The sequence below is a fragment of the Dipodomys merriami genome, unplaced genomic scaffold, assembly GCF_024711535.1.
Source record: "Dipodomys merriami isolate MVZ:Mamm:240054 unplaced genomic scaffold, mDipMer1.0.p SCAF_41, whole genome shotgun sequence".
NCBI lineage: Eukaryota > Metazoa > Chordata > Mammalia > Rodentia > Heteromyidae > Dipodomys > Dipodomys merriami.
Genome location: NW_027205715.1, coordinates 8,748,907 through 8,773,411, shown reverse-complemented (window position 1 = coordinate 8,773,411; position 24,505 = coordinate 8,748,907). Strand labels below are relative to the sequence as shown.

The 24,505-nt window shown below is 37.7% G+C and overlaps 1 pseudogene; it reads right to left on the bottom strand.

Moving 5' to 3' along the window:
* Positions 1-1,088: 1,088 nt before the first annotated feature.
* LOC138806876 (large ribosomal subunit protein eL21-like) lies at positions 1,089-22,877 on the bottom strand (annotated as a pseudogene).
* Positions 22,878-24,505: the final 1,628 nt, after the last annotated feature.

Genomic DNA, 24,505 nt, shown 5'->3' with positions numbered 1-24,505 from the left:
ACATCTTGGAAGTCCATAGATACCTTATCTTTCACAAAAGTGATTGCATTTTGTTCTGTCATTGTTCCCCCTTCTAAGGTTACATGCCTGTCTCTGCTCCTCTGGAACTCTGGGATTGCAAGTTTTTTGTTTTTTTTTCCACACAACTTTGTTCCACTTAGTCCTCTCTTTCACAATGTAGCATTAAGATGTTATTTATTTTATGTCGGTTGTTTTAGATCTTTCGAATTCAAAGGAGTGGCAAGAATGTTGGGTTATCATCCAGGCTAATCATAACAGTACAAAGAAGACATGGAAAAACAATAATATTGCTCAGTCACAGAGGTCTCTGTGAAGAAGTTCAGCCAAACCAGCTTCGTCCACTAAACTCATCTTTCATTAAGCCATAGGGGAGAAAAGAGCTTCTCATTCTTCCTTTAATCCAATTTATTGTGTTGACCAGCAAGTAGATAATATATTAAAAATACTTTCATCTTTATTCTGGTATGAATCAGTATATTTCCACTTCAGTTCTGGAATAGCTGTGCAATAAAGGTGTTATTATCGAGTCTAAAACTTGCTATTCGAATACAGAATATAGCCTCAAAGTTATCATAAATGCTTGTGTCACTTTTTTCAGTTTTATTTTTATTTATCTATTTTTATTTATTTTTTTATTGTGAAAATACCATACATAGGTGTTACAATTACATGGGCAAGATAATGAGTACATTTCTTATCAAGCATTGTTGCCTCCTCCTTTGTTTCCCCTTCCTATCCCTTCCCATCCTCCCCCCAAAGTTGTAATGTTTGTTTTTCAACATAACGTCTAAACATCCTTTATGTCTTATTTTTTTTTTTTGTCCGTCATGGGGCTTGAACTGTTTGCCTGGGCTCTGTCCCTCAGCTCTTCAGCTCAAGGCTAACTCTCTACCACATGAACTACAACACCACTTCCAGTTTTCTTGTGGTTTATTGGAGATAAGAGTCTCACAGACTTTCCTGCCTGGGCTGGCTTTGAATTGTGATTCTCAGATCTCAGCCTCCTGAGTAGCTAGGATTACAGGCGTGAGCCTCTGGCATCTAGCTCCCTTTATGTCTTACATCTTTTAGGCCACGGATTCATGGCGAATAGGTTCCAATAGCTCAGGCTCCTTTCTGTGGTTCTCACAAAGTGTGTTTCTCTGCGTGGAGCAAGTTGGCCCTTCAGGTTGCTTTCTCTTTGGCTTTTTTCTTGTCCTGGTCTTTTCCCTTCACTGGTTTCAGGAAGCTATCTCCATTCTTATGCTTAATCTGCACATTAATCCTCTTGGCAAGGATCTTGCCCTTAACTTCCTCTTTCCCAACGATGCCAACAGCAAGCTGTGTCACACTGTAGACCCTTTCAGTTTTGCCATGGTAACATTTATGGGGCATTTCCTTTTGAATAGCACTCATTTTACTTGACGTCTACAACATCACCCTTCTTGTATATTCTCATGTATGTAGCCAAAGGAATGGCTCCATGTTTCCTGAAGGGCCTAGAGAAAATGTGTGTACCTCTCCTCTTTCCCTTTGTGCCTGCATTTTGGCAAATTACTGGAAGATGACAGTTCCGGCCAAAAGGGCTGTGTCATTCTTAAAAACCATGACTGAGCTATGAACAAGTTAGGGTAGACCTACAACCCCAGCATTCAGGAGACTGAAGTAGGAAGATTTCAAAAGTGGAGGTTAGATTAAGCTTTCATGTGAGACCTGGTCTCCAAAACCCACAAACAAACAACCCTAAGAGCTGACCTCATAAAAGTATACAATACTTTCTCCATGGGCTATCAACCTGGTAACATGTCAATTGTTGACTTCAACCTACAGTCCTTCATAAAAATTTTGATGATTGGGATCCGTCACTACCTGACCATGGAGAAAGCTCAGATTCTTCATCCACATGTCCAAGAGTTTGAACACTAGTTTTTCTGCTCCTTAGGTGCATAAAGAGTTTAGTAAATGTTTCATTATCTCTGAGTCTTTTTCTCCTCTGGTCTCATACAATGCAATGCAAAATTAAAACATGATCTGCATCTCCTTTTAGTATTGCTCTAAAAATTAAATATTATCTAATATGTATTGACAGAGAATTGCTTATCATTCAAATTTCATAAATATCCCAGGGTGCTCTTTTTATAAGAACCGTTTTCATGTTAGGAAACGGACAGTAGGTTATTATCCTGAATGAATTAAGGTCAAACATTGGTCTGACTGGCTATACATTCCAGGACCCCTGCAAATCAGAAAAGTTATTTTGTGGCCATCTTCCCAAGGTGCCGTTCATCCCTCCCAAATTGGAAATATGTCCCAACTAAACCATCATGGCTGCTTATCAACAAGGTAGAGATGCTATGTGCTTGAAAGGGAGACTGTTGAAAGAATTATGCTTCCTGGGTTTATTTTATTTTTATTTTGTGGGCTCTGAACTCTGGGTGGGCCTGGGCGCTGTTCCTCAGCTCTTCAGCTCATGCTAGCGCTCTACCACTTGAGTCACAGCACCACTTCCGGCTTTTTCCTTTTTTCTTATGTGGTGCTGAGGAATCGAACCCAGGGCCTCATGCATGCAAGGCAAGCACTCTACCACTGAGCCACCTTCCCAGCCCTGCTTCCTGAGTTTATTGCTAGTGAAATAGAACCTAATTCTTGGACTTGTCACCAAGGCAACTCTTACCAAGGAATGCTAGACAACCATCTCTGTGTCTGAGATCCTATCTGTAAGCGTTTCCTCTTCAGAAACTGCTTTAGTGCTAGATGCTGAAGTGATCTAGCATAGTTGGAAATTCTCCTTGATTTGAATTTATACTTTCCTGAGTCCACCACTGTCATCAATGATCAAGTTTCTGGTATGTCTCTGACTTAATCTACTTCAAGTCCAAGCCTGACACCTGTACTCTGGTTTCTCATTGTAGAGTTTGTCCTTCCTCACACATGCCCTCTGTATGCATCACATATTCTGATCGCTGATCACCTCTACAGGTGTTACCCATGTTCAGTCTATGTAGATCTATTTTCCCATCACACCACATCCTACCCGAGCTGAAAGATTTGCTTTGAATAAGATGTAGTCTGGCTTCCACAATTTCTCCTGATTGCAAAATAAACTCACGTTTACTTACGCCAAAGCATGCATCTAGAGGGAATATTCTGTCTCCCAGTATTTAGGAAATAAATTCAGGCATGTATAGATATAGTGTTTAATGGTCAAATTAGGGTAATTAGCATTTTTGCATCCTTAATCATTTATAATTCATTTGTGTGGGAAACCAGATGTCTCTCTTCTAATATTTTATAAAATAGATAATAACTTGTAGTAAACTGTAGTCGCCCTACTGTGCTGTGTGAGACTAGAACTTCTTCCTCTTATCCAACCATATTTTGCTACCTGTCATCAAACCTCCTTCTATCTCTTTTTCCCTCTGAGCATTCCTAGCTAATGATGAGTCTACTGTCCCCTTTATCATGGTTCTCAGTAAAATTAACTTATGAAGGATCCATGTGCTTTGTTTACTTTTGGTTTTCTGGTATAAACTGCAAGTTCCAGTATGAAGGATATTTGACGTTTCTCCAAACATTTCTCATGATGTTTACAACAAACTGGAAACAACCAATGTAACACACACACACACACACACACACACACACACACACACACACACACACACACACACACACACACACACACACACACATTCACAAGAAACCTGAATTATTGAGACCATAGTTGTATGAGTTTTAAGGGTAGAATTCCCAGTTCCTAACACAGGGCCTGAACTTGTGCTGCTAAAATGCGCTTAGCCTTTTGGTAATTGCTTCTTGTGAGAAGAAGGTGAGAATTCAGCTTCAGTTCAATCTAATGGCCCCATGTTGGGCTCTGCCAGCCAGCTTACCACACTGCATAGCAATAGTTATCTTGAGATTGGTTCACTGGAAGGCAGGTGGCTCACTTGAAGACAGCATCACCCAGTGAGTACCAAAGATGCTTAGGCGTGTTAGGAAGGGCTGCTGTGGTGGTCGCCTTGTAATCATCAACAGTGTAGTAGATTCACTTCAGGGAAAGACAAGAATACACATGGCAGGAGAGAAACTCACTTGTCTCTCATCAGATAACCTGTGTCTAGTCTGACCGAAACTTGAACCTCATCTAGTTTTCCTCCTTCATTTACTAGAAAGAAATAGAGTTCTCCTCTCTAATTAAATCAGTTTGAATCTAGTTTTCTGTCACATGCCACCCACTAAGTCTTCTATATAAAGTAGGTATCCGGTAATTTTTTGGAGAGATCCTCAAGGAACTAAACAAAGCTGCCATTGAAGGCGTTGGAAGGGTTCTTAACAAGGCGTCTTTGATATCGGAGAGAGGATCTGAATATTAATGTCACTTCTCCAGGGAGAGCTGTGGATCTTGGTTCTGACCTTCAGTATATAAACTAAACAAACAAGACTCTATCAACTTCTCGCAGGTTCCCGTCAGACAGCATTAGCTGCTGCTAATGTAGCATAGCAATTGCTGTGGAGATATTTCCCCGTGTGGACTGCTTGTCAGACATGCTTAGGACACCATTAGGTAAAGATCACGGTGAAGAATACAAGAGGTGAGGGACAGGTTACTTAAACAGTATAGAGAGAGGGTGAATAAAAATAAAAGTGGGCCTTCAAAAAGGATATAATACAACATATATAATTATTTTTTCACTTGTCTACTGCATTTAGCCATTTGGGCTCTGTTGAATAACCCTACCATTCTATATCAGCCTCAGTCTCGTCAGTTGTAAAATGGGACCCATAAATATATATGTGTGAGTTTTCAGTAAATCTTAATACTTGGGCACTCTGTGAGCCATGGGTGAACGAGTCTAAATCTTTTCTTTCTTTTTTTTTTTAAACTAAAACTCACAGCAGGAAATATTTTGACAATCTCCAACTACAGCTCATATATACCCCCAAATAAAACTTCCAGGCAGGTTTTTTTTTTTTTTTTTTGCTTTTTTGTGTGTGCCAGTCCCGGGGCTTGAACTCAGCATCTGGACATTGTCCCTGGGTTTTATTGCTCAAGGCTAGCATTCTACCACTTGAGCCTCAGCCCCACTTCTGGCTCTTTGATTGTTAATTGATAACAAGAGTCATGGGCTTCCCTTGCCTGGGGCTGGCTTCTATCTCAGCCTCTTGAGTAGTTAGGATTACAGGTGTAAGCCGTCAGTGCCCAGCCAGACAGATATTTTTATACCTTGAATGCAAAATGCTTTCAGATATATTTTTTATTCAATTATCGTACAATGTATTCTTTTAAATTTAAAATGGGCATAATCCACTGAATTTATTTTATACAACATATATATATATATATATATATATATATTGAATATAGATTGGAAAGCATTGCCCAATGTCATCACATGGCTTAAGATGCAGTCTGGCTAAATGCATTTTACATCTAAGGAGAGATTTGGCCTTAAATCCCTGGGCAATCTCCTATTCTCATGAACAATGTAATATCTCAACTGACAGATAGCTACACTTTTGATCCCAGGCTTGAATTCTGAGTGCATGGAAGTGTGTGGTCCTTACCAGTGTCTTCCTAGGACATATCTTAGTCTGAATTGGATGCTCAGAAGTTCTTTTGCTACATGCTTTTCTACAGGAGAAATTTCAGAAGAATGAGAGCCTAAGGCTTTCATACTTCAGTTTGCTAAAGAAAGCTCCCAGGGCATTCTAAAAATATTTTAGGATGCTGAAAATTGTATTTCAGTAGTTTTGGCACAGGCTTCTGAAGTCTGAATGTTTAACAAGCACCCAGGGAATATTGATGAAAGGCGAGTAGTGTAATATACTTAACTACACACTCCCATTAACAGACAACACGAGATTTTCCTAAACTCTGTTTAAAGCTAGAGCTGTCAAGTCAGGCTACCAAAAGGTCAGCAAACAGAAACATGAACAGCAAACATAAAATCAAGGTTGAGGATGGGGATGGAGAAGAGGCAGATTCTGTCTGTCTTTAGCATAATGTGAGAATGGAATGGGAGGAAATTATACAGAGAGCATTTCCTGTCCATACACCATGTGTTCATTCTCCACCCCCCACCCACCGCTTCAATTTCAGAACAGCTGACTCCCACTCTTGGTAAGCCAAACAGGTATGTGCTTTTATTAAAAAGATACAGGATTTAAGAGATGAAGAAGTGACTGGAATGGGAGCAATATGGCAGTCTTTGGTCTTGTTATTTTTAGCTATGGGCATTCCCTATGTCAAATACTAATGGTTGCTGGCTCTCCTTGGACCTGGAGAACCATGTTCCTGTGTTGGCACTAGGGATAGGGGATGAATGTTCTTTTCTTTCTTCTCTGAACTTCTGAAACTATTCGTGGGAGAATTTGTTGGGCGTTTGTTAGCATCAAGTTCAGAGAAATCCCTGGAAGAGTCAGAGCAGTTACTTGGGCATTGGAGAACTAGAGAATAGAAAACATTCTCCCTTCCTTCTCAGATGGGCAACAACGACTTTGGTTTTGGTGATCTCTCAGGTTCCTGGCAACTCAGAAGTGTCTAAAAGCCCGTGAGTTACGGAGATACAAAGTAATTTAGTTCAAAGTCTTACGTGAAAAGTTGAGGCACGAAAGAAAAATGTTGGAAATAAAACTTGGCTCAAGGAATCGTGTGAGTTCAGGTTTCTGTGAATCAGTCTAGGAAACAGCCACATTTGAAGATGAGAAAACTGTAGGAGGATGGCAAGGAAACGAGTTGTTTGAGATTAAAAAAGAAAAAAAATGAAGCTCTGAGACGCATAGCTTCAGGTAAGACACTCAACATCTCCAAGTCAGATGGGAATTCAACACTTCTAAGGTGAACAGTGTATGTTTATTCAGCTGTCTACCCCTTCCATGTATTCATTCATTGAGAAAAAAAAAAGAGTACTATCTACTCTTGCCTGGTGACTGAAGCAAGCATTGCTTAATCCATTGAGAGAAACGGATGACCAATTCTTGACTGTGCTTTGCTTGCAATACCTGCTTTCCTCAGTTGCTTTTCAGGTGATGTAATAACCCTCTCCAGCCCAGGTACTGGATCACCATCTGCCTTATGGTGTCCTTTGTAAGACAAATCTACAACTTTAAGAATCCCAGCCCTGTATTCTCCTTCTATCCCTCCTTGTCTTCCTCTTCCTTCTCAAGATCTCTCTTTTCTTCAGGAAACAATTCAACTATCATTCCAGATGTCCCCAGTGAGGCTGTCAGTCATAGCACAGCACCCAGAGTGAGTCACATGACCCAGGCCAGCCTATCAGAAACTTTCTTTTATGGCAGTCTAATGAAGATACATGACCCCCTAGAGAACCAATCATATTCTTCTCTCTGATATACAATATGTATTTTAGGAAGTCATGTTTCCCACCTCCACCCCTCTCTTGGATATCAATACACAAAATTCGAACACAAAATTCTAAGCTTGACTATACTATAGTGTGTGTGTGTGTGTGTGTGTGTGTGTGTGTGTGTGTGTGTGTGTGTGTGTGTGTGAGACACAAAGGCTTTCAGAGCTCAAAAGCAAAGATAGAGAGCCCTTAAAACTTCATTTAAATACCTAGATTCTGAATAGTACCTGAATTCAGACCTTAGTTTTTCAGTTCTGTAACCTAAACTTTCCTTTAATTGAACTGACTTGACACTGAGTTTCTCTCCTAGAGCCCTGAAGAATCCATCTTTTCAAAATCTGCCTCAATTTACATTTCCTCATTGGATCATCTTTATTCTCTTCCTCTGGAGGTCAGTAGCAGAGTATACTTTCTTCCTCTAACACCAAGATCTTTCTCTATTCCTGCTTGGTTTTATGGTTAATTATGTGCATGTCTGTCACTCTCCTCTTAATCAACCTTAGATAATCTGTTTTTCCAAGGAAGATACCTTAAATACTTATCATTAGTGCTGTTATAATTGCCAATAAAATATTGTTAAATAATAACTATATCATGTTAGCACTTATGTCAGTTGATGTATACCTATTAGTTTATTTAATTGTTGGGACATTATAATTAGGTCATATTTTATATTTTCTTTTATAAATTAATCAAAAGACAGATTTGAGGAAAGCTAATGGTTTACTCAAGTTTCTATACTAAGTGAATTAAAAGCAGGAATGTACTCTAAGTATGTTTTATTAAAAAGTTTTACATAAAGTCATATATGTGAGTAAATATTCAGGTATATACATATATGTGTGTTCACATGTGTATAGTACAGCTATCTTTGTTCTATGATATAATCCAGTTATTTTCTTGCACCTTATCTCCTCTTCTAGTTTGAAAGACTGGTGGATATATCAAATGTAATTAAATCAGTGGCTGAAAGGATATAAAAATTCACCCAAAGCCATGCACAATTTCATATAAAGAGCATCATGTATGATCGGTAGCAAAACATAGGCCTCGGTATTGGTGGTATGGCTTTCCCTTTCTTAAAAGTTAGTGCTTGGCAAAGACTCTACAAAGCTACCAGTTCCTGGAAGACAAGCCCATTTGGAGGGAAACAAGTCATGATGGATGTGTATTTCTAGCAAATGCACGATAAAGGATAGAAGCATTGCTATGCATGATTTTTTAATAACTACAAAAATCCCAAGTACAGGATTTCTGCATGTGAAAATTGATAGCATTGTGATGCTGCTCATCTCTTTAAACAAGCAAACTCATCTTCCCTGGTGCTGTTACATCAGTAATAAATTGGCTCCACAGACATATCTGCTTGCAGCTTAGAACTGAGATGGAATAGATAATAACTTGGCGGGTGGCAAAGCCTGCCATGGCAAATAATAAAGAAATTCATGACCTGCAAAGTACAAGGTGATCTTGTTCCAGAAATATATGTTACCAGGTCCTGATGCAGGCTTATACGTATCCAAGAAGCTAGAAAAAAAACCCTTTATTTATATATAAAGACGTAACTCAAAAGGACCAATCTCAATAGGGATGAGCTTGTAGTCATGAAAACGCCAAAGAAGAGTTGTCTACTCAGTGCCTTTTAGAATAAAAATTAAGGGCTAGTTGTTTGGCGGCGTTATGCCTAAGACCATACTGGGTTCAAGTGGTGTTTCTCTGATGTCCTTCTATCAAGTGGCAGGTTTTACAAATACTTTACTGGATACAAATGCTTTGATTGAGCCTCAGTAGGTGGATTCTTCCTTTTACTGATGTGTCATCCATGGGTTCAATCTGTCAACAGTATGAAGCTATAACCTAAACTAAACAAGGGAGGGGGTAGAGTGTAGGGGGCCCATAGAATGATGGGAATAGCAATTCTACCATGCAAATGCAGAAATGAATTCAAATCCTTGATCTACTCTTACTGGTTGTACATGCTACATCATGTCAGTCCACTGCTCTTACAGTTCAGTCATTCATACTTTAATATTAAAAATTTTCCCCTGGAATTATTTTCAAACTGGAAAGGATACCAGAGAGCATACCCCCGCTTGTTTGACCCAGCATGTTTAAACCAGGCAGATATACCTGAGCAATTTCTGTTTCCTATGTGTGTGTTTTTCAATTTTGCTGATTATTTTTTCCCACGGAGGTAGGCTAGAGTGCTTAACACCTAGACCAGAATTGTGGATCCAAAAATATTGACTACTTTATTGGCCAAATAAGACAGCTCTCAGCCAATTCACAGAGACCACCATGGTCTAGTAGCAGTTTCTGTCTCTGTCTTTGTGTTTCTAGAACCTGGACCTTCCACCCATTTCCGACCAGCATCCAGTCCTAGCCTTTACCCTGTTCTCAACAGTCCAATCAGAATTCTACTGTTCTCAGCTGACTTTGAGAGTGGTCTAACACAGCTGTAATCTCCTTATTAATAATCTCCCCACCCCTACACCTAGTCTGATTTTACATATTGAACATGACAATAGGAAATTTCAGCAGTGAAGTGTTTTATTCTGGGGCAAAAGGAGATGAGTTCGACATCTTATGAACCTGATTGTCCTTCTTGCCAATTTTGTGGGCAGGGGCAACTTGAATTCCTTTACTGTTCCCAGGAATATCATCTAAAAACAATTACACTGGTGTGATTATTTTAATAAAGGAGTTAAGAACTTTATTGAAAAGTTTAAACAAACAAGGCTCTTGCCATAATTATTTGAATCTTTGGACTCATACACACATAAGATAAGTTTTTCAAGCACAATTTTAGTGCATGTAGGGTCTAATGTGAATATAAACATCTAAATTACTAAATTTAACATCTAATTAAATTGGTACATTTTATCTCTGAGGATTTGTCCTTTGCTAATGCAGATGTGTTAAAATTCTTATCCATATGAACGTTGCTACATATATAGTCACACACATACAAAAACCACAGTACACAACACAAGAAACTTAATAACATCATTGTTTTTTTCTTAATATAGTAATTAAAAACATTCTTTAAAGTGCTTTAATATTTAAAAGACTAAGTAAGTACTTTTTGGGCCATTGTGCCAGAGAAGAGCCTTGCATGTGACATTATTTTGATAAAAAACTCAAAAATCTCAGCTTCATGTTTTTATGTTTCATTTTTATCCAAGACCATATTGTTAAAAATTAAAAACAAAGACTGTCAGCAGATACAGACCTCAAAGTACTTTAACCTTCTTCTTTTATACTCTTATTTTAGCAAAATGAAGCAAGCACTCACCACAAAGTAACCTTGTTCACTACAGATCATATGGTGTGTGGGGGACAGGGTAACATTGATCAGGGTAAACTGTATTTCTATAATAATTTACTGAATCAACTCCTTTATACAACTACTTAACGGTAAAAAATAAATTAAAAAACAAACCAAACAGAATATAAAGCAGTAAATTTGTGGTTTGTCTAGTTGTTTCTATTTCAAAACACTTTTGATTTTTAATGCTAGTAGTACATACATATTTATTATGATTGAGAAAGAAATGAGAAAATATATGTGTGTTAGTAATTATTCTCCCAGGAGGAAATTACTATCAGTCTTGCCTGTGTCTTTCTATATAAACACTTATAAGCATTATGTCAGTCTATCTATCTATCTATCTATCTATCTATCTATCTATCTATCTATCTATCTATCTATCTACCTACATATCTTTGCATCTATCTGTCTATGCATCTATCTATCTAGTTTTATGTATGCACTAGCATGAAGTGTTTTTGTTCTACTTAAAAATATATCTGAGTATAGACTCAAACATATATCTGAATAAATGTGATATATGTCATACTCCACAAAAATATAAATACTGTATTTCTTTAGGATTTCATGTGTATTAACTTTTATGCACTTATATATACAGTTAAATATAATATACCTATAGGAAAACACATATGGCAGATTTATAGTGTAATAAACATAATACGTGGTCACTGTGGTATAGGATGCCCTACATATGTAAAGGAAAACATGCTGTATAGTGCACAAAAACATTATGTCTCCCCTTGCTGCTATATCATATTCAATAAGTGAATCTTGACATCTATACTACTAGTATACCAGTGATGGTCATTTAACCATTCTCAATGTTATAGGAAGTATTACCATCATCACAGGTAAATAATGTAGTTTCCTTTGCTACTAAGTAGCAAGAAATTGAGCAGATTATTTCATGCAATGGGTCTAGGAATTAAGTTAAATACACACAAGCAGAGACTGAATAAAGGGACTGAACAGCCAGGTCAGATAAAGAATGTGAATCCTCTGTAGAATAATTAATCCTGGATTGAAATCTGCCTATGGGACATAGGCAGTTATGACATATTTAAGTCCCTCTGGGCCACTTCCTCCTGCGGCCTTGGCTCTTTTCTCCTCCCATCCCAAATGGCTTCCTTGTGTTCACGTGTCTTTTTCCTTACGGTCACTGTTGATAGCTGAGGTGTTTCTGTTCATGGCCTGAAGCTCACTGACAGCTTCTCAATTTTTGCATATTAGGGCTTAGATCAATAAGGCAGAATGCATGTGGTAAGAGGACTCATCTTTAGTTCATGACTTTTAATGAGATAGTCACCAAAAATAAGCAAAGACAGTTCTGTTGTAATTTAGGGAGAAGGGACTATTCCCATGTGAAGGGGAAATGACACTTTGGTCATGTGCCCAGCACTGGGGGCTTCCTGTGGTTCCCCGAAAGCCATCATTTTACATCACTTCCTAAGGGTGATGGTACTATGTCTCCTATATATATGGTATGAGAAATTACCAGTCATGCAATGTGAGTTTTGTTTCATTCTTAAACTACTTAATTATGCAAGTTGGAAATATTCTATAACATTAACACCCACATGTCTAACCACTGTCAACATTTTAATGTGTGCATGTAGTTTTATACATTTTGTGAAGTCTTTAGGGAAGTTTTATGTTATATCTCATTATTATCACCTATATTTTTTCTGAGGAAATGAATATATGTCTACCACCGCTTAATTATTTATACAATATGCCATTGTGTGAATATAAAATGATTTGTGGAATCAGTCCTCTATTGATAAGCATTTAAATGGTTTCCAGATTTGGACTTTTAGTCATGGATTTTGTAATTTTGTCTACAAATAAAGTTCAGCTAGATTCCTGAATGCCATTTAAAGAGTTTTCTCTTGGTCCCCTCTAATGGAAGTTTATAAATGGCTCTACTTAGTGAAGAAAAAAAAAAGGTTACTAAAAGCTTAGGTACTGCCTAGCATCTGATGCTTGCTGGATTTCTACTCACCTAATATAGGGCTCATTAATCAAGGCCCAGATCTGAACCTATGAAGAGGCAAGGGAGGGAAGAGGCACCTGGCTGTGAATACAGTTACTAGGTATTGTTAGCTCTGTGGGCTTGAGTATGTTAGTTCTTTCCAGGGCTTCATCTGCACATCTGCCAGCTAGAAATATTAATCCTTTCTTCTCACAAAGTCTTTGAGGAAATAATGAAACAAAAAGCTGTGGGTAAAACTAAATGATTTTCCCATGACTACTTAATTATTTATGGTTTGATTCATATTTCCAGGTATTTCTGAGATCTGATTCATACTGATAAAACTCTTGGCAAAAGGAAAGCATACGCAATGAATCAAAATCTCTCGAACTCTATGGCCTGACTATCACATACTAAGTTAATAGGCTTCCTGGAGGTCTGGGGATGTTTGCTAGCAATTTAGCTTGCAAAGGTTGCTATGCACAGGAATCTTTTCTCAAATTTACCAGACTCCAATTTGGATTAGTTACAGTTTTCAATGAAAGAAAGCTTAAGTCAAAATCTCCAAGGAAGTTGAAGATGACCTCCTCCTCCTCCTCCTTCTGCTAATTTCTAAATTATCTTTAAGTACAATGTGATTTCAATGCAACATAATAATATATGATTATAATGCATCTTGATCACGTTATCCCTTCAATCATTCTTCCCCATCTCATCCAAATTCACCCATCCCCCAAGTTACCTATCATGTAACTTTCACATATGTACATATTATTACTGTCTTTTCCCACTCTTCCTCTCTCTGTCTTTCCCCTTTTTCTTTGACCTCTTCTACTCTAGCCAACAGTTTGTTAAACTAGGAGTTAATTGTTTGAAGGAGTTATGCCCTTGCAATCCTCCCTTGCAAAAACCTATTTCAGACAATATGTTTTTGTACATAGGCATATGACTTTAATGAGAAAAGGCCATTCAAACCAGGTCACGTTCTGAGAAAAAGTTGGGGTTGTAATGTACTATAGAGATCTTAAATGACATCCGTACTTTTTCCTGCTTGACATTCCTAATCATGGTGATAAAAAAATTACTTGCACTTAATCAGTTATCATATTACTTCCTGAGCTAGAATGTGTTTTGGACAAAGATAGTCTTTCACCACTAAGGACACTTATTAGGACCAACTCCTATTCCTGAGTAAGAAAGCAGTCTAATATTATGGAATGTAAAGATGTAATTGGAGGCTACAGATCAGGGACATTCAACCTGCAAGTCTTCTTTCCAGGAGAATATCTCCTCTAGTCCACTGCTAAATTGCCCATTGGGTCAGGGAACATCTCCAAACATCGTGATTGAAAACAGTAGGCCTTTGCTTTGCGAGCCCAGAGACAAATCTTGTCATTCACGTGCCTCTTTGGTGGAAAGTTACATTTCCTTTCTCATACATGACATGTAGTTAGACAAAACTTCCATTTAATGTCATTCCCTAGTTATTTGTTAATCACCAGAAAAGACTTAAGACTTCAAGAAAGGCACAGCTTGTTTGCTCACAAACTGTCTTCCCAAAGAAGTTACATTTGCAAACCTGGATTCTACATGTAATGCATTGCTCATGCATTTGAAAATATTATTCCTCTCTAAATGCAGAACTTCCATTTAAACCTCTTTTAAATTCAACCAAGACTGACTCCACTATTCCAGCCAATCTCAAATTCTGTCTTATTATTTTTGTGTGTGTGGCATTTGTACCAGCTGGGACACTGTCTTCTGCGATATTTTTTGAATTTCAGTTGCCTTTTCTTCCATTTTATATGGCTTGTTGTTTATTCTATTTAACTCTTTCTTCCATCTGGATCATTAGCACATTAGAATTTTACTGTTCTGGTATGCAATTCATTATGCATTAACAGGATAGTTATGGCTTATGAGAAATTATTTGTGATTTGTACTTAGAGAGCTTTTAATCAACTTTACCATTCTCAAAAAGTCTGTCTTGCATATAAATAAGGACCCCTAAAAATCGATCTGTTTTGCTCAATTATAAAATGCTTCATTTAGAGGCCTGAGGGTAATTTATTACACTGAATCTGAGGAAGGGAAAATGTCTTGGATTTCATCTTATCAAAGGGGTGCTATGTCTAATGACAATGTCGGCTTATCAGAATTATTGCAAGTTGTCTAGGTTAATAAAATTGAAAGACCTATGGGTGGTTTTTAAATATTAAGCTTATTATTTGCATACTTTTTCCAGTGTCAACCATCCTTCATCTGTGGGCTGTCATCCCTTTTGTATTTGATTTCTGCTCAGGTAGCTGGAGTACTTGGTGTTTGCCAGACAAGGTGGACTGTAAGATCAACTCCTTAAAGCCTTCTCTAACTAAATTGGTAGGAAATAGTGTGGAAGAACATAGGGTAGACTGGTTCTCTTGGATTTGATAAATATTTAAGAAACTTCTTTCCTTTGTAATTAAAATGCTATTTCTATGGCTTTATCTGGAAACCACTACATTAAGCAAGTCAAGCAGGCACAGAACGATACAGATCATATGTTTATCTGAATATGTAATATGTATATGTTTCTCTCTTGCTCTCTCTCTATATACATACATACATATGTATATATGCACACATTATATGTGCAATATACAATAAATGAATATACTATATATATGTATATATATATATATATATATGTATATAAATTGGCCTGACTGAAGCATGAGTAAGATGCCATGGGAAAGACCTTTGAATAATTACCTTTTACTTGAAGAAAAATGAATCTTAGGAAGTTGAAACATACCTTGTCTGAGGTATGGGTGGCATAGTGGTGGATAAACAGATAAGGAGAAGGAGGACAAATAGAGTCAAACAGTTTATGTATATGCATCAGAATTAGAATAAGAAAGCTCAATGAGACTAGACAGAAATGGATGTGTAAAAATGAAACCCAAATAATTCATGCTAATGAAATAAAATGCCAGGTTTGGAAAGACCAGAACTGAAGAATACTACTCCACTTGGCTTCTCTAGTAAGGGATAAGAGTGTGGATAAGGAAATGGGATGAAATACATCTCACTGTCTTCCAAAATGTCCTGTGCATATATGTATATATCTAGATATCTAGATATATATCTTTATCTCAATGTGAAAATGAGAAAATGGAGGCTTACGTAAGTGCTACAAGTCATGTTGATTAGTAGAGTGTTGTTTTGGGACTCACCTCTCTTAAAGCTAAAACCTTTCTCACAATAGGACCACTGAAAACTAATGCAGCAGGTTTAAAGTTTGAATATATTCTCTCAAGTTCATGGGTTGGTTCCTTATTCCCTAGTGTAACTTGATGGGAAGGAAGGATTACAAGAGGGCTCTACCTTTATGAATGGATTCATGTGCTCATGATGTTAGTCAATGGGCTATGGCTCCAGTGGGCTTGCTGTAAAAATGAATTTGGCTCCTCTCCTGAGTTCTGCCACGCCCCCTTGCCCTGTTACCACACAGCAAGCAAGCTGTGAGCAGATGCGGCTCCTTTATCTTTCTGTCTCAGCCTCCAGAAACAGGAGCCAAATAAACTTCCATTGTTTATTAATTACTCAGCCTGTGGTACTCTGTTTTAGCAGCAAAAGATGGATCAAGACAGCAGGTGAAGGAAAGATTTTAGGACTGAGAATCGGAAACCTGTGGTTTGGTTCTTGGCTTCCTACCTTCGAGATGCTGGATAAGTCAAAGTTCTTTTATAATTTAAAAATGATAGTAGTTGTTCTGAGTCAGCCTCCTGTGCTAGAGAAAGTTGACCAGGCTAGAGTAATATCAGAATACTTATGTGTTTATACAAATTTATTGTTTCTGCTGAAAAACAAAATGTTAAAGGCATCTTCTATGAAAAGAGGAAAGAAAGCACTTGTTGATATTATTGATTTCACCATCACAAGTTCAAGGCAATGCAAACTCATCATTCTTCTGTTTGTTTGTTTGTTTTCTCTATGTATTTACCTTGGAAGACATCAATCTATAAAGGAAAATGTTGTTTATTCTTGGATACTACTTAGAACTCCTGCCAAAGATATTGTCCTCTAGGTTGGAATGTTCTCTATCCCCTTAGAAGCAGTGTTGGTCTGTGCTGGGTGGTGGGCAGCTGACATGTTGATAAATGGAGGTGTTAAATCATGCATTAACCATGCATTAAATTTCAGGAAAGAATTTTCCTGTCATTTTCTCCAAAGGTAGATATATTTTAAAATAAAATGTACTTAAAAATAAAATGTAGATGTACTTTAACAGAAAAGGAAAAAAAGAGAAACCCATCATATTAACCTCACTTATAAGTAACCAGACTCAAGCTATATGCCATAATGTTTATATGTATGAGTGCATGTCTGTCTGTCTTTCTACACACACATATATATAGATATATACACATCTATGTGTATCTATGTGTTTATCTATATATTTATATACGTATATTTGTATCTATGGTAAATATCTCTATCTGTCTGTCTTTCTGCCTATCTAGCTATCTATCTACCTGAAGAAAAACTACTGCACATTGCTTAAAATCTTTATATTAAGATAATTGCTTTTGGCATGCAATCAGTTTGCAAATATAGGGAAGCAACGTCTTTGTTTAAGTTTTATCTGATCCACAGAGCTTACTCAGGAAACCACTATGGAATCCTAAAGAAGGGAGAGAAAATGAAGCTTAGCCAAGACAGACACTTGAGTATTTTGTCAGTCTACGGAATAATTCTTTTCCCAACATGTTCTATCAGCAAACATGTTCTTCAAACCCTACATCCCTTAGCTACATAGAATAATCACATAATAAGTTTAAAAATGTAAAAAATGAGCAAATAAACAGATCCAGGCTTACTCGTTGTAAGCAAATCAATATCAGTGGAATAGAGACCACAGTGCTGATACTTTTCTTCAGAGATCCCAAAGTGGCATTAATATCAGCAAAGAGAGTCAAAGTAGGAAAATAAATCATATACATAATATTAGGTCATTTGGGAGCTACAGTGGTGGGTAAGATTCATAAGATATATTTGGCCCAAGTCATGACTCTGTTGACCTCAAGGGAAGCTCAGCCAATGTGGATTTGCTCCTGTGCAAATGTGAACCTTGAACCTGGAGTTGGTCACAACTGTCATGGTGTAAGCTGAGTCTCCTCCTTTCATGGCCAATTTCTAGAGAGAAAACCTGATAAAGGCTATCCTGGAAACTGCCTTGATTGTTTTGTTTTGTTTTTCTTTTCCAACTTGAGATTTGGATTGTGCTTGTTCGAGCCATGCTAGTACTTTCCTTGGATTTCTTACTTGTTCTCCAGTAAGTTTAATGTTGGTTCCTGATCCTTGCAGTCCAAGGGACCTTCATTAGCATTCTCTGTCAATAAATTACTGCATCAACTTACCCTTTTTGGTCTCAGTTTCCTTCAGGGTTAAAACAAAGCTCATGATTCAGATCAATAACTTTCCGTCCCATATAAGCAAACTTTGAAACAATGGAGCTGTACATAAGTAGAATAAAAAAATGATGAAAGGTCAGATCGGTTTTCTGATATCAAATCTTTACTGTTTGGCAGGAAAGCTTCTGAGAAGAGTTTTCTAAGAACACAGATGATATTAAAATGCTGTCTTTCTGTGGTTGTGTGAGTCTTGACTAAGAGCCTTCATCCAGAAACAACTGGAGTTTTCTGTTTTACAGCCAGAAACTGCTAGGTATAAAAGGCCAAGGATAGTTAATGGAACAAACAAAATGGTAAATGCCAAACAGACTGAAGTGTAAAAACTGCTTCTCTAGAAAGATGTTTAAAGAGAACTGATTGAATCAATCTAATTTTTTTAGTTAAAAAAATATTGTCTAAAAATAGGAATCCTATTATTTTGGAATATTTGGTGACATGGCAAGTGTTTTCTGTGAGGTCTTTTAGGACACAGAGTTAAACCCTATGCAAAGGTCATGACAGATCTCTATTTCCAAATTAAATTGCATAGAAACACACTTCAGTAGGAAGTTGAGTTTGGGAAAAGCCTGCTGTGAAAGTTAGCAAATGAAATTTAAAATGTGTGAAGCTTTCAGTTTGAGAAAAAAAAGTACCAATTTGAAAAGATTGTGGCATTTTTGCTTTACCAAATGAGGCTCTTTTGGTAGGCTTAAATATAACTCTTGTCTATATGGGATTAAATGAGAGAAAAAAAAGTCTTCAAAATATCATCCCATTAAAATCTTTCCACACTGCTAAAAAAAAGAAAACAAAAAAAATCAGAGGTCAGAGTCCAGGTTATTTTTAGCAGAAAGCCTGCATGAAATTTCTGTATGATTCTTCAATCACAAAAGAGAACACATGTCCAAATATGAATGCTCACCTTGATCTCCATCCCCTGTGCAAACGCATCTCTAGACCTTCCAAGGTCTGCTTGCTCACTTTCCACAGTGCTTCCCTGATATCCTCGTCTCCTGCACTGTCCTGTGATTCTTTTCCAGTCCCCTTCAAGCACTGACTTTGGCTAAGGTTAGAAATGATGTCTTACCCATTGGACACAATGTCCTCTATTTTATGATGGACTGCTCTTCTGTACCTTGTGCTGTCAGTTGATTTTCCCTCTTTTGAAACTACCTTGACAGAGGTTGTTGGGCATGCTCTGAGTTGTCTTGTCCTCCCATGAATGCTTCCTCCATTTTCCTGGAGTCTCTCTTCTCAGCCCTTCTCATAAATACTGGCATTTCCTGGCATCTGGTGTGGAGGTTCACTGTCTCCACGTGTACTTGCTTTCCTTCTGTGGAACTCTAGCAAGTATGAAAATCTGTCCTTCCTAGAGTTTCACACTAGAGTACGGACGCATTCAGAGGCTGTCTGATAATCATGGGCAGCCCAAACTCAGCATGTCAGCATGCCCCAGGTCCAGTGGCAGTATAATCTCTCCTGCCAAGTAACTGTCCATAAGGCCCCACTTCGTAGACATTGCCCTCATGTGTGTATTATGTCTCTGGATCCCAGTTTTCTGATGACTAAAATGTTTTGAGGCTTAAATGGGGCAGCATATGTACTTAGTTCAGTGTAGGACACATTTTTAAGCCTTAAAGTATGTGGAGCTCTCTTGATTGGTATTTCCTTCGAGCCTGCAAGTTCTTCCTAGACTATGAATCGTAAAATACCTGCTATCCAAACCAGAAATTAGAGGATTATTTTTGACTTTGTTTGTTCACCCTCTCCATCAATTGATTATAAAGTGACTAATTTTAAGTCTTAACCTGTTTTTAATTTGTTCTTGTTTCTGTCATCATTACCATAGAACAACGTTGTTCCTGGTCATGTATTTGTATGTTCCACTACATCATCTTTGGAGGTGTGTTTGTGTGTGTGTGTGTGTGTGTGTGTGTGTGTGTGTGTGTGTGTGAAAAACAGGAAGAAAGAAAGAGAAGAAGAAGAGAGAGAGGTTTTACTTACCTTAGAAAACAACCCCAAGACATATTCTTACCAGAATTTTATGATACTGAGAAAAAATGCATAAAAGGAGAAATCTATTAATAAACACAGTTGGACTCCATGCTCCTACTTCAGGAAGTTGGCAAGCTGATGCTAATTGAATAGAACCATAGAGCCACACTGTTGATGTGACTGTTAAAATAACCTTTTCTTCCTTTAGGGCTGTTTAATAAAAAAAAAATGCAGTGTTTTTATGTAATCTTAAGTGTTGCTTTATTGAAGAACTTAAAAGCAAGTTAATAACAGCATGCTTAGAGTTTAGGAGGGAGACTGCAACAAGGGCAGATTTGAAAAGAGAAAAAAAAAATCACATAGTAAAACCCAGGCAGACACTGGAGGTGAGCTTCTTGATTAAATCTGGAACTCTCAGCACTCAAATGCAGGTGACGCTCAAGGTGACCTGAGCTATTACAGTTTAATGAACGCAAGGAAATATTCAAAGCAAATGATACTTTCCATATTTTAACTACTTGGAACTACTTTCTTAGGTTTTCCTGCCATAGCCACAAATCAGAAGAGTAAAACAGATCATAGAGAAGGAAAACAGAAAGGGTGAATGTCAAAATGATGTCTAGGTAAGTAAATGGAACAGTGAACCAGCTGAGGTTGGTTTTAGAAGGAGGGAGAGGGTTGAGGGAGAGTCATGGGGGAAGGAGGTGGCGCAAATCTACCAAGACACCTGGGATGTGTATATGGGCATGTCAAAATCAAACCCACTTAGAGGAGCAATGGATGCTAATAAACACATGGAAAAACAGAAATGAATTCCATACCTTTAAAGGTTTTAGAAGTTTCAAACTAAATATGCAAAATATCATGACAGACAAAATGAAATGTTTTAATGATATTAGATATTTTAATGGTCTCTTTTTTGAGACAAGTTCTTGATATGTTCTCAGGCTGGCCTCAAACTCATGATCTTCCTGATACCGCCCCCAAGGTCCTGCATTCCAGCAGGAATGCACCACCACACCCAGCCTAAGGATCTAAAAAAAAAATTGTGGTTTGTTTTTGTTTTGTTTTATTTTATTTTTTTAGAAGAGGAAGAGAAAACAGGCAGAGATTAAAGGCCTTGGGAATACACAGCAATGAGGCAGCTGACTACAAGCTAAGGAGAATTACCTCAAGAGAAACCAAGCCGCCTTCTTTTGGTCGGTTGTGGGGCTTGAACTCTGGGCCTGGGCGCTGTCCCTCAGCTCTTCAGCTCAAGGCTAGAGCTCTACCACTTGAGCCACAGCATCACTTCCAGTTTTCTGGTGGTTCATTGGAGATAAGAATCTCAGGGACTTTCCTACCCTGGCTGACTTTGAACCATGATCCTCAGATCTCAGCCTCTTGAGTAGCTAGGATTACAGGCATGAGCCACAGGTGCCTAGCTTCTGTTGTCTTTATTTTGCATTTCAGGCTCCAGTGTAGAAAAGAAAAATCTCAGCCTGTGGTATTCCGTTTCAGAAGCCATGGTTAACACAGGCTTCTAAAGATTGTGTTTAGATACCCTTTTTTTCCCCCATGTGGAAGTGTTTTTTTGGGAGCAGGAGTTGTTGATAAGAACTGACTTTTCTCCATGACAAGGCTGTTGCTCCTTTGTCAAAATTCAGTTGACTAAATTGACTTGGGATCATTTCTGGGCTCTCTCTCCTGCTTCATTCTTCTGTTTATTTTTCCTTAAATAAAAATCAATGACGATGCTCACACTTTGCAGTTTATGAACATTTTCTCTTCTCATGAATCTTTCTTCTCTCATACAAACTAACCAAGTTAGAGTCAGCAAAGCTATTGCTTGTTTTCTAATTTAAGATCTTTAATTGTGCACTAGTAGTAGTAGTATAAAATATTTTGGTAATTTTAAATAATGTAACCATGCTGTTATCAAAGAATAACATTAATTATATTTAAAACATGAACATATTGCAACATTTGTGATAAAGTGTTTGCTACAACAGAGAAAATGCATGACTAATTCCTTTATGGAGAAAAAAGATATGTAAAGTCATGAAGAAGTGGAAAAATGCATAGAAATGTAGCTTTTAAAACTGTAATTGATGCAGGGAAAAAATAAGCCTAAATGCCACACAGAAGAAACAGCAAAGTCCAAGAGATGGTAATTAAGACAAGAAAACACATTTTAAGAGTTAATTCAGTCCATATACTTTTGAATTACAAATGACAACCACCATAATAAGTAATAATTCAATGAGTTCAGTGCCCTGTGGATGGCAGACATGATTTGTATTAAATTTAGTTCTCACACCAAATCTATCATGATTAGTATCAGATTTTTCCCAGAGAAGATGCTCAGGGAAGAGGATTCTTTAACACACCTGCATTGCTTTCATGTCACTTAGAAGAGATTTCCCGTAACAACTCACAAGAAGTATCTGTGCATTTTATTAGAGTACAACCAGTCCTGGATGACCATCTTTAATGTTGGCTTTGGATTTTTTTCTTCCATCTTTTGTAAGCACAAGATTTCATTGTTTTCTGTCATCCTACTGCACAATCCAACCAGGAGTACTACTAGATCTCAACAAAATAAATGTTCACTAAATGTGAGCAAGCAGTGATGATGTGGATGAACCATTCATCATAACTGTCTGAAATTGTTGAGAAGTTAAGTGTACATACCAGGATGCAGTTACCTGTCCGGCACAGATGTGAACATACACATAAACATTCACAGGTTGCTGCAGAGAGTTGTGAGTTGCACAACTCAGTACCTTGCACATCGTTTTCCCTTGAAGTGAAGTGATACACTTGGCAATTTGGTGTGATTTCGTGTGGCAAAGCTTTGTGTAAAGCATCTATCCATTTTCAACTTACATATGCAAACATCAGTTCTACAGTTCACACAAAGTCAGACCACACTCTCCAGGTTCAAACCCGAAGCCCTAGCTGAACTCCTGAAGATAATTTTCCTGGGGTGACTGATTTAGCACTGTCAAAGGTAGTATGGATTTTATGGCCACAAAAAGGCTGTAATCTAATTTTTAAGGATTCATATCTCCGTGGAACTGTGTTATCGCTTTTAATCTCCACGTTTTCATTTGAATTAGCTTAGAAAATTTCAAAAGGCTGCTCTACTGACAGCTCAACTCACAAAGTGGTCTTCTCCACTAAATTGTCTAGCGCCAACGTTAACATTTTTAAATCATGTTATCATTACTCTCAACAGTCAATTAAGGAGTTATTTTTTGCAGACGATTATAGGCTAGAATTGCTGGGTGTAATTTCTTCTCCACAGTAAGACTATTCCTCTTAACAATAGACATTGTAAGCTTAATTAGAATGACTTGGCTCTTTCTTCCAGCAAGGGCTACTTTTAAAGAATCTAGATTTTTTTTTGAAAAGAAGGTAGAACTTTTGCTTGCTCCCTTGTGTATGTCAGCTGGCTAACCAGGTCACAGGCCATAAATTAGTTTCTGCCTAGGCATCAGCTTCTTTGTCTCTTCAATTCTGAGGTATGACGTATGCTTGAAACTATAGAAATCAGTTATTAAAGTTCTCATTTGACTCTTCTGGGACAACGGGTAAAGCTTCATCTAGACACTAGGCCTCTGGCCCCCTGTTTCTTCCAAGCTATTACAAACATTTCCATTTGTAGCAGAATACAGCCATGGACAGTGAACCTTGCCTGTCATTCTGTCATTCATCATACTACGTCAATCGCATTTTACCACAAACTCTGTGGGAAGCAGAGGAATTAGTTGCCACTTTCTGAATAATCCATTGCATTTTAGCCACTCACCTTACCTGGGAGGACTTACTCATGTATGAGCTTTATTTCTTGACCTTTCCATTTACATGCTGCACACAAGCACAGAGTTCTCTGAAACAACTTGTGAGCCCTGTTCTTTAGTTTCTGTGAAATTGATCTTGGGAACCCTTTGTAATTCTCTTGCTCATTGCATAGTTAACGTCTCTTTGTCAACTTTCACTGTCTGTGTTTAGCATCACATGTGGTTGGTTGTGCATGTTTAGGAAAACTGTAGAAAGAGTATGCCGTCTCTAACTGTGGTAAAATCATTCCTGATGGCTGTGTTTAGTTTTCTATAGAGCTTTCTTGAAAGGACAAACTGCACTGACAGAACAGCACGGTGTGACTCTTCCATCCAGGCAAACGGATATAAATCATAAATATAACAAAGGAAAGAAAAACTAGATAGTTTAGTTTGTAAATGAAGATAAACACAGATAAATTAAAATATATTTACTTCAAGGTATGATAGGATTTTTTAGTTCACTCAGATAATGCAGCACTTGTTTATAAAATGTCCCTGAAGGGGGCTGGGAAGGTGACTCAGTGGTAGAGTGCTTGCCCTGCATGTATGAGGCCCTGGATTCGATTCCTCAGCAC